We start from the raw sequence: 9822 nt of genomic DNA, 5'->3' as shown, positions 1-9822 counted from the left end.
AAGAGATATTAAACCCATTAACCTCAACGATACTTTCCCATTTTGTATGGAATGCCAACACACCAAGTTAATCAAAACTTGTACCTACAATCTCCCCATTTGGCATTCCTATACAAAACATAAATTAGGACAAACTCTCCCCCTCAACAAGTACAGGAGGAGCATCACAATTTTTCATCCATTCATTCCTGAAACATTTCTCACACACTGGCAAAATGCATAAGATAGAATAACGTTATCACAGTCATGCCAAAGATAGAATAATGTTATCACAGTCATGCATCTAATTTCTCCTCCTTTTTGAATAGGAATGACAAAGGTAACTTATGTAGCCGAAGCTATGTAGAAGAATGATTACCATTAGATGTTGTGCAATAAATACCAGCCCAAGAAGAATCAATTAGAGAAAGATAGTCCAAGTATCAATACTCCCCCTAAGTGTGATCATGTGATGAGAGATGCAAGAATGAAATGCTAAGTGTGAGAAATGTTTTAGGAATGAATGGATGAAAAGTTGTGATGCTCCTCCTGTACTTGTTGAGGGGGAGAGTTTGTCCTAATTTATGTTTTGTATAGGAATGCCAAATGGGGAGATTGTAGGTACAAGTTTTGATTAACTTGATGTGTTGGCATTCCATACACATAATGAGTGAGTTGTATCCAAATGCTAAGAACATATTTAATTCGCATAGCTTTTCCAACAAGAGCAATACCACTTAACCATAAATAAGGGTGCAACAGAATAAGTTCACACATGCGAATCGATTCCGACAACAACAGGGTAAGAGAGAGGATGATCGAGTATTCTATACCTTTTGGTGTGTAGAGTGAACATATCTCAAGATCGGGTGTGTAATATTTGTGGAAACCTGAAAAGCAAAGCTCACATACGAAACACATTTAAGCACATAAACTTAATTCCCCCTTATAACACCGTGTGGACATGATTTAGAATTTTTCTTTTTGCCTTTCACACAACATAACTAATTTTTTTTTTGTTAAGAAAACTACGACCCATGTAACGAGTATTATGCCAGCAGCTCCCAAGTCAGATGACTTTAGGGTACTAGATGTAACAAGGACACCCCACAGGGCACATCTACTCGAGTCAATAGTCTCACAATCCTCCGGATTGACCAAACCATTCCTGTTTCTTCCCAATCCTCATATCGTTCGTCACGACCGAGGCCTGTTTACTTTGGGAATAGCTTGGCCATGCTCCATAAATCAATAAATAAAAAATCATATAACAAGGAGCAACAAACATAAGAAATAATTTCGTACATGAGCATTGAGAAAAAGCCGATCAACAATTATGACTTACCACCACTTAGATTATGTGTGCATGTGAGGAATCAAGATTGTAGAGAATATGTTGTTCAAGCTCACAATTACATAGTGATGTAAGAACAGATTCAAAACGTGCTAGGCACCTTATTGCACACAGATTTAAAGAAAAGAGTACAACCCTTGTCAATCTAAGTTCAAAATAATCTGTCAGACACTCGGGGATACAAACCACCATTTCAATTCTGAATTTCCAGAAACTGAACCTAACAATGCAGAAACGTAAAGAGAATGCACTACTATCATGAAGACATACAACATGAATGCATGCAAAATGGATCAAGCGAAGTGAGAGTATCAATACTTAGAGTATCCACCAACGGTGCTTCTAAGTGATTCAAATTGAGTTCTGTCTAACGGCCTACTAAACGAATTAGCCAATTTGTGTTCAGTAGGAACGAAAGCAAGCTCAAGCATATTATGAAGATTATCCGTATGAGCAGAAAAATGATTGTTTGAACCTTTTTTAATCCAGATTTGCTTCTGCTTCAACTTCTGCTCTTTGGGGATTGCAATACGCTCTGCAATCTTGCTAATCAACTTCAGATGCTCTTTTAGCTCAGCTTGCAGCGATGCAGTTGGGCTAATTTTTGATGATTTTCTTTGATTTTGAGTGACCCTGCGAAGCATATTACATCTAGGACGTATGTGTCCTACTCTTCCACAATAATGACACGTAGGAATGAAGTTTTTGGAGTTGTGAATATACATGGGCTGACGCACAGAGGTGTGCGTGTCAAAACTTATCGAAAAGCTTTTCTGATGTGATTGAATGGCTTTATGAGGTTCTGGTCTTACAACCAATTCAGTGGCAGACTTGTTGTCACTAGAGCTTTGTGCCTAACTTGAGGAATTCTCACCTCCCACACTTTTTACAAAATGCAAGGGTTTGCAGGACTCACCATTATAACCTAATCGTTCTTTATTACCATGAGCTTTGCCAATTCCCATCATCTTAGAGACTTTTTTAGACCCTATAGAGAATTTATTAAAGCTTTCCTTGACCCTCAATAATTCTTCCTGCAATTTCTCATTTTCAAGGGTTAGTGAAACATTTAGAGTGGACTGAGCCTTGACTTCAACCTGCAAAACTTTAATTTTGTTAATAAGATCACTATGTTCCTTGTCCCAATCCTTAGACTTGACATCACCCTGCAAAACTTTAATCTTACAAACAAGGTCAGTACGTTCTTCATCCCATTCTTTTAAAGAAGTTTCAAATTTTTGCTCAATCTTTTCTTTTTCCACTCTCAATGATTTAACTTCTTTTTCAAGTTTGTAATTTTTCCGAAGAACAATTTTTGAAGAATTATATAATTGCTTACACTTTTCATTTGTTTCTTCATCAAGAGTATCATCTTCCAAGTCATAATCAACGGATAAATCAATATTAAGAGAGGAAGTAAGAGCAAGATTTACCTCTTAACCATATGATTGAGACCCTTCATCACTATCACTCCATGTGGTCTTTAAAGCCTTGTTACCACGTGAATTATACTTCTTGTTGCCACAATCGGCAACAATATGTCCAATTCCACCACACTCAAAGCATTTAGGTTTGTTAGGAAAAATTTTCGAAGAGTTTCCAAAGGATTTTTTGTTTTTCAGAAAATTTTTGAACTCTTTTGTCAACAACGATAAATCCACATAATCATCATCAACATCATCTTTCTTTTTAACAGAACAGAAAGCAATATTTTTTACCTTTTTCTCGGGCTTGATCCTCATCTCAAAGGTTTTGAGATTACCTATAAGTTCGTCAAGAGAATAGGTGTCCAGGTCTTGAGTCTCCTCTATAGTTATTTGTTTGGATTGAAACTTTGATGAAAGAGACCTAAGTATTTTCTTGACAATCCGATGCTCTTCAAAAGGATCACCAAGACTGTGACACTGACTTGTCACATTCATAAGACGAGCATGAAAGTCATCTATTGATTCATCCTCCCCCATTTGCATGTTCTCAAACTCCAAAACAAAGACTCTGAAGCTTCTGACCTCTAACCTTTTTATTTCCTTCATAAGTGACCTGAAGAAGATCCCATGCTTGTTTAGCCGTGTCACAATGGCTTAGTCTCACCCTCTCCTTCTTGGATAAAGCTGTGTATAAGGAATTCCGTGCCTTGAAATCACAACTTCTATTCCAAACCTCCTCTTCTATCCATTCCTTCCTAGGCTTAAGAACTCTTGCAGATGCCCTTCCACTTTCTTTGAGTCTTCAGCCTTGGTGGGGTGTTCCCATCCATTCTCAACAACGTTCCACATGTTTTCGTCCTGAGAATAGAGAAAAGCCCTCATCATAATCTTCCAATGTGAATGGTCTTCACCATCAAACAAAAGAGGGCAATTTATAGAACTAGAGGCTCCGTTATATTCACGTTTCATCATTGACCACGGATCAACTAAAAAGGTTTAGAACCTGCTCTGACGCCAAGTGAAAATACAAGGACAGAATCTGTTTTCTGGAAAACGGGGATTGCAAGCTATGGATAAATCCTTATTGGGCAGCAAAAACTAAAAATAATCAACAGAACACCAGATTTTTGGTTACGCAGTGAAAATCTCAACTTCTGAGATTAAAAACACTGCGGGCTTTTACTCTTGAGAACCCAAAATAAGAATTAACTTATGATGAAGGATATGTTCTTTACAAACTTGAATAGTACTAGCTCGGCTACAATGATTAATTAGATGAATACTAATACCAAGTTTGTCTTTCGTCTTGAACTCCTTCTTCACTTGAACGATCACCAAATATCGCTCTCCTTTCTTCACAGCTCCTCAACTGATCTCATGAGAAGTTATACATATGAAACAATGATCAAGAACACTTAAGCATGGACAAGTGTTTTGATTCTTGTGAAGGCTCAATTAACAAGCATACAAGACGTCTCCAGATCTTCTTGCATTCCACGTCCCCCCCCCCCCCCCCCCCCCCCCTTATATGCTGTCTGTTTTTCCTCTCTTAAAGATAGCTGCAGTACCAAACAATAAAACTAAAACCAGCTATTTACCCTAATGCACCTTCTACAAGGAAAAACAAATCTTTTTGTGTTAACATAAAATATCTACAATTAAGGACCCCAAATCCTACAATAATTGGGAAATCAATAATACAATAAGGCACACAGAAAAATATCTTTAAATGAATAAGAGATATTAAACACATTAACCTCAACGATACTTTCCCGTTTGTATGGAATGCCAACACACCAAGTTAATCAAAACTTGTACCTACACTACAATTGCAGCTGGACAGGTTGAAGAGTCGACTATTGGGTCGGAGGTAGTTGAAGTTTTTGCTAGTAAAAGTTTTCCTTTTTTGCTGTGTTTGTTTAATTTCTATGTGCATCGTCAGAATAGGGTTCTCTGTCCATGTAATTAATTTTTGTTTGCTCCTGTGTATGAAAAATGGTTACAATGGAAAATCTATCTTCATGGTTTAATGGTTGTTCAATTTTTACCATAGTCAATAAGCTAATTTATTGCCTCACCATCTATAAAAACTAAATCCTTAAAAAGTAAAATGCCGTCATGTCAAATACGAGCAAAGAGAGTAGGATGAAGCTAGAAAGTTACGGTTCGAAAATTTCATCAGTAACTGCAAGAGAAAATAGGCCAAATGAGAGCTCTAGATTGCTTAGTTCCAGAATTCAACATCCTCCTTACATTTTATTCACATTCTACACGATCAATGAGTTTGAAGAAGTTAATCGAATATAAAATAAAAGATCACTGAAAATCCTTGACCGATGGTGGTGATGGCCACGACGAGGACCGTCTAAATGACGACGTTTCACGTGAAGGCAGTCCACACGACCAGAAATTACCGGAGAACATAGCAGAGATCCAACCCTATCATACAATTTCAGTTTCATAACATGTAAACAAATTGAGAGTCTTGAAGCCCAGCCTAAACACTCTTCCAAAATCGGTTGCCTCTCTATCCTGGTCTCTTACTCTTCTATGTTTTCTTCAAGCTAAAATTGCGCCAAAACAGCAAAATATGTAAGAATACAAAGCATAATCAAATTGAAGACAACAAAATTATTCCTGATAATAAATTGAAATTAAGTTAAGAAAATTACCTCAAGAACACTTTGGTGTTCTTTGGACTGCTTGAAAAAATATTTTCTCATTCTACAATCGATATGGGAGGGGCTTCATATGAAATATTCTATGGCTGTGTACATTTCCAACAGAACCCTAAAATTCAGCTGGACAAAAAACTTAGAGTGTTGTTTACTGGTGGGTTGCTTTCCATTAATTAAAGATATTTATTACTTTGACGATGTTGGTGGAATTATTTATGTCACCCTCCCCATGTAAAGGGTCTACAACTCTACATGCAGGAGCCTCTTCATCAATTCTCTTTTCTGAAAAAGCCATGGTGGCCATGGAAACCAAAAGGGACGGTGGAGCTGGTTAGGTCTTTCCCTATAAATGTTTAACCGTTAATTCAAATTAGTACCATAAATCTAATCGATATGGGATCTCAACCTCACATGCTTTAAGGAAAAGCAAGGCTTTTGGCAAAAGAAGTGTGCTACAAGAATGATAGCTAAGGTCGGTCCACTTGGAGATCCACCAGCATGACTCATTGACTCTAACCCCAATTACCAGAATAACACCACATTTGAAGGTAGATTAGACAAAGCAATGACCAAATTAGTAGTTGATATGAACTCAAATTATAAATTATTGTATGGAGCCAAAAGTATGCTTGATGATCACTTTCATGGCCCTTTTGTTAATTCCAAGTAGGCAAGGGGTGACAATAGACGAATGTGTTCTATTGTGTGCGTGTTTGGGTTTTGACATCTTAGACTATGTTGAGTACAAATCAATCTTTATCGCATGTTATTGATTATTTACGTCAAATCACCAACCTAATTCTAGGACTTTTCTCAATATAGGAACCAAAAGAGTGCCGGACTATAGTTCATTTACGAAGAAAATTTCAATCAATAGTAGATAGTCATGGACACTTTATCATATGGTACTATTTTGAAGAAAAAAACTGACAAAACTATTAAACATAAGTATGCAACATCGTAAGATAGAGCAACCGTGATTTTCGACAACTAGGTCCAATAACAGTAAGAACAACTAGTGATACATGATTTTAGTCAAATATAAAGCCTCAAAAACTAACATATGAGAACAAGTTCGACTCATGGGTTGAAGCATAATTAAAATTTAAAATGGGCGTTTTTTTTTGGCCACTGGCTTAACAAATTGATTACTTATATTTTTTTAATAATTTTCTTTACTTTTACAGAAACAATTCATAACAAAAAACAAATGCAAAAAAAGCATAAATCATTTCCACAGCAAAAGAATATTTGAACTAAAGTTTTGCCAAACATGGGCAACTACAATTCAATAATAAAAAACTAGCCGCAACCAACTATCTCTCTCTAGGGTTAGGGTTTGACTGCGAAGTCCCTTTCAACAGCTCATGGCATCCGTTGATGCAATGGCCGCTCGCCTAGCTTCCTCTCTCGCCATCGCCGATGGGAAAAGGCCAGTGGATCTACGTCCCTCTAAGGGTTTACGGCAACCAGAAGTTTTCATGGTTGGGAAACTCCTCACTGCTAGGGAGTATAACCGCAAATCTCTCCTTGGCATGTTTAGATCTGCATGGAGGATTAATAGGTCTCTTAGGGTTGAAGACACAGGGGAGGATGATCGGATTCTGTTTTCTTTCTCTGATCCGACTGACCGCAGTAGAGTCTGGAAGGGCGGACCGTGGGGTTTTAATAGGGCTCCGATTGCATTAGCTTAGTACGACGGTGTGCGTCAAATCGCAGAGGTACCTCTGAAGACGTCCTCCTATTGGATCACGTTGATGGGAGTGCCACCAGCTTTTCGATCTGAACGGATTATGCGGCTCATTGGGAGTACGTTGGGAGAGTTTCAGGAATTCGACAAAATCGCCTTCAGGACTAGGGTTTTACGTATCCGGGTGGAAATCGAGTATGCTAACTCGTTGTTGTTCAAGAAGAGGTTCTGGTTAGAGGACAACGTCCGATTTATGGTGGGATTCAAGTTTGACAAGGTTCTTGGACGGTGTGGGTGGTGTGGCTTTGTTACCCACATTGGACTGCCTTGTTCCGGCCCGAAAATGCAGGAAGATGGGGATGAAATGGTGGGCGCGGAGGCGCAACCCTCTGCTCTGGCAGTGTTGAGGGAAAATCAGGTTCCAAGTTCTAGTGCAACTAGGGTTTTGGCACCTGGCCAAACCCTAGTTTTCAAGGCCCAAGTTCCACGGACCATTCCTGAGGTATTTCTTCCTCAGTCGATTCAAGCACTTCGTCGTGCCAGGCGACAGATACAGATCAGAGAGATCGATGCACCATCCTAGGACGGTGAATCAATCACCGGGAAACGTCGCCCTAGGGCAGAAGATGAGGTAACTATTTCTCCTAAAAAATTGTGCCTCAATTTAGCTATTGGAAGAAAGAACTTGGATGCAGTAACCATGGGTCTGATGGAGCCACCAATGACCATCGGTGAGCCACTGAAGAGGAAGAGAGGCCGCCTTGTGGGAAGCCTGAATAAGCTGTCGTATGGTATGGCAGGGAAAGGGAAGAATGCGAAGCCTGATACTGAAAAGAAGACTGGTGGAAAAAGCAAAAAGACCAACCTGTTGCCGAGGTTGTTAGATGCAAAAGATGGTGCTAACTCCAACCCTAAGGGGATGGAGTTGGCTCTTGTTTAAGTCTATGTCATTGACATTTGGATGCAAGCCTATGTTTGAGTAGGAGTAGCTTCTATAAGCTTTATGAGATGTTTCTAGTTTTTCGTTGTACCATAATGGCGTGTTGGCAGCTTAGGTTAGATGAATGATTTTTTCCTTAGGAAGTGAGGTTGTTCTTGCTTGGTTAGGCTTGCTTCAAGCGAGCATCCTTAAACTTTAATGAGTTTTAGCTTGGCTTAGATAGGGTATCTGGTTTTTCCAGATTTTCTTATGTAAGTTCTGTTAGACTCTGGCCTGTTCTATAGATTGATTAATATTGAAATATATCTCTATTAAAAAAAAAAAACACATGGGCAACTACAATGCAATAACTAACTACGCCAATGTCAGTGATACAAATTTGATGTTTCCAAATTTTTTATATTTTGAGTATTTTTTTTTTTTTCAAAATGTAGTAGCTAATTTTGTCGCCAGTCTTGTTGATTTGTCAATCATACGGTGTCCTTAAAAACTTTCTAGGCTCAGAGACTAATTTATGCTCGGGAGATCTTGTCATAACGCTTCCTCCCCCCTGGCCACCAAGAATATATTGAAATTTAACTTCAATAAGCGTCGGCGAGATTCAAACTCGGGTGTGGGGGTTCCACACCTGGAGGCTCTTACCAACTCGATCTGGCCAGTCTAATCTAACTAATAAACCAAACATAGAAATAATTAAGATTTACATGCGGAAAAATGAATCATATAATTTTATGTTCACCATATGTTATTTCATTTCTAAGATTCGGCTTTAAGAATATCATCTCTAATACCAATCACCAGCCACAGATCCTTATCCTAGATTCCTATCCCACTATTTATATCTTGTTCAACCAATTAGCATATATGAAAGTTTGCATCTTTCCAAAACATCCAATGAGCTAAGAATCCAATAGATGCAAAAAAGTTTGTCGAAAAAAAAATAGATGCAAAAAAGTTCGAAGATGAACGTCTTTTAGGAATTATCAATAGAGACATCTGACAAAGTTCCACCGAGAACAGAACAAGCTTCGTCTTTCTTTCAATTTATTTATTCCTCATTTTAGGCTTATGGTATTGTTTAAGCATGCTTACACGTACAAACACACCCTTAATTAAACATCCTAATTACGTTCTGCCACCACATGGCTCCCTTTCTGTCTGGAACTCTTGAAATAACCTGCCTAATTACTAACACAGTGAATTTATGGTATTTGGAAATGCCAGGTATGACCTTCTGGAATTTATTTGATCCCTACCCAAAACCTAGATGAATGTAGAGAAATTACAGAGTTTGAAGGGTCATTTCCAGTTTTAACTGGGAGTGCAGAAGGGGTAAAGTTAAGAAGAAGGGTCGCATGACGACTGATTCTGTTGCAGGCAGCAGTGCAGTTGTGTAAGGGACGTATTAGGAAATTTAGCACATTTAGGTGATTATTCTACTCGCGGCCTCATAATTTTCAGAGCCGGACGTCAGTAATCCCAATGTCCCACATGTAAATTTGAAGAAAGATTTTTTTATTTTTTTTGGGAATAGAAGAGAAAGATTCAAAGATTCTAGTTAATGCAGTTTTTCTTTCTTTCTTTTTCATCAGAATTTATAACAATAAATAAGATACTGCCCTCATGTTTTTTTTTTCATGGAATTTTCGAGCTACATGGATGGAAGAAAGGAGACAATTAAAAAGTTAAGCCTACATCAGGATGCTCAACAGTGCACCCTACTAGGTGGTTATGGTGGTTCGATAGCTAGAGGC

This window comes from Rosa chinensis, chromosome 4 (assembly GCF_002994745.2).
Source record: "Rosa chinensis cultivar Old Blush chromosome 4, RchiOBHm-V2, whole genome shotgun sequence".
NCBI classification, from domain to species: Eukaryota; Viridiplantae; Streptophyta; class Magnoliopsida; order Rosales; family Rosaceae; genus Rosa; species Rosa chinensis.
This window is presented reverse-complemented; position numbering follows the sequence as displayed.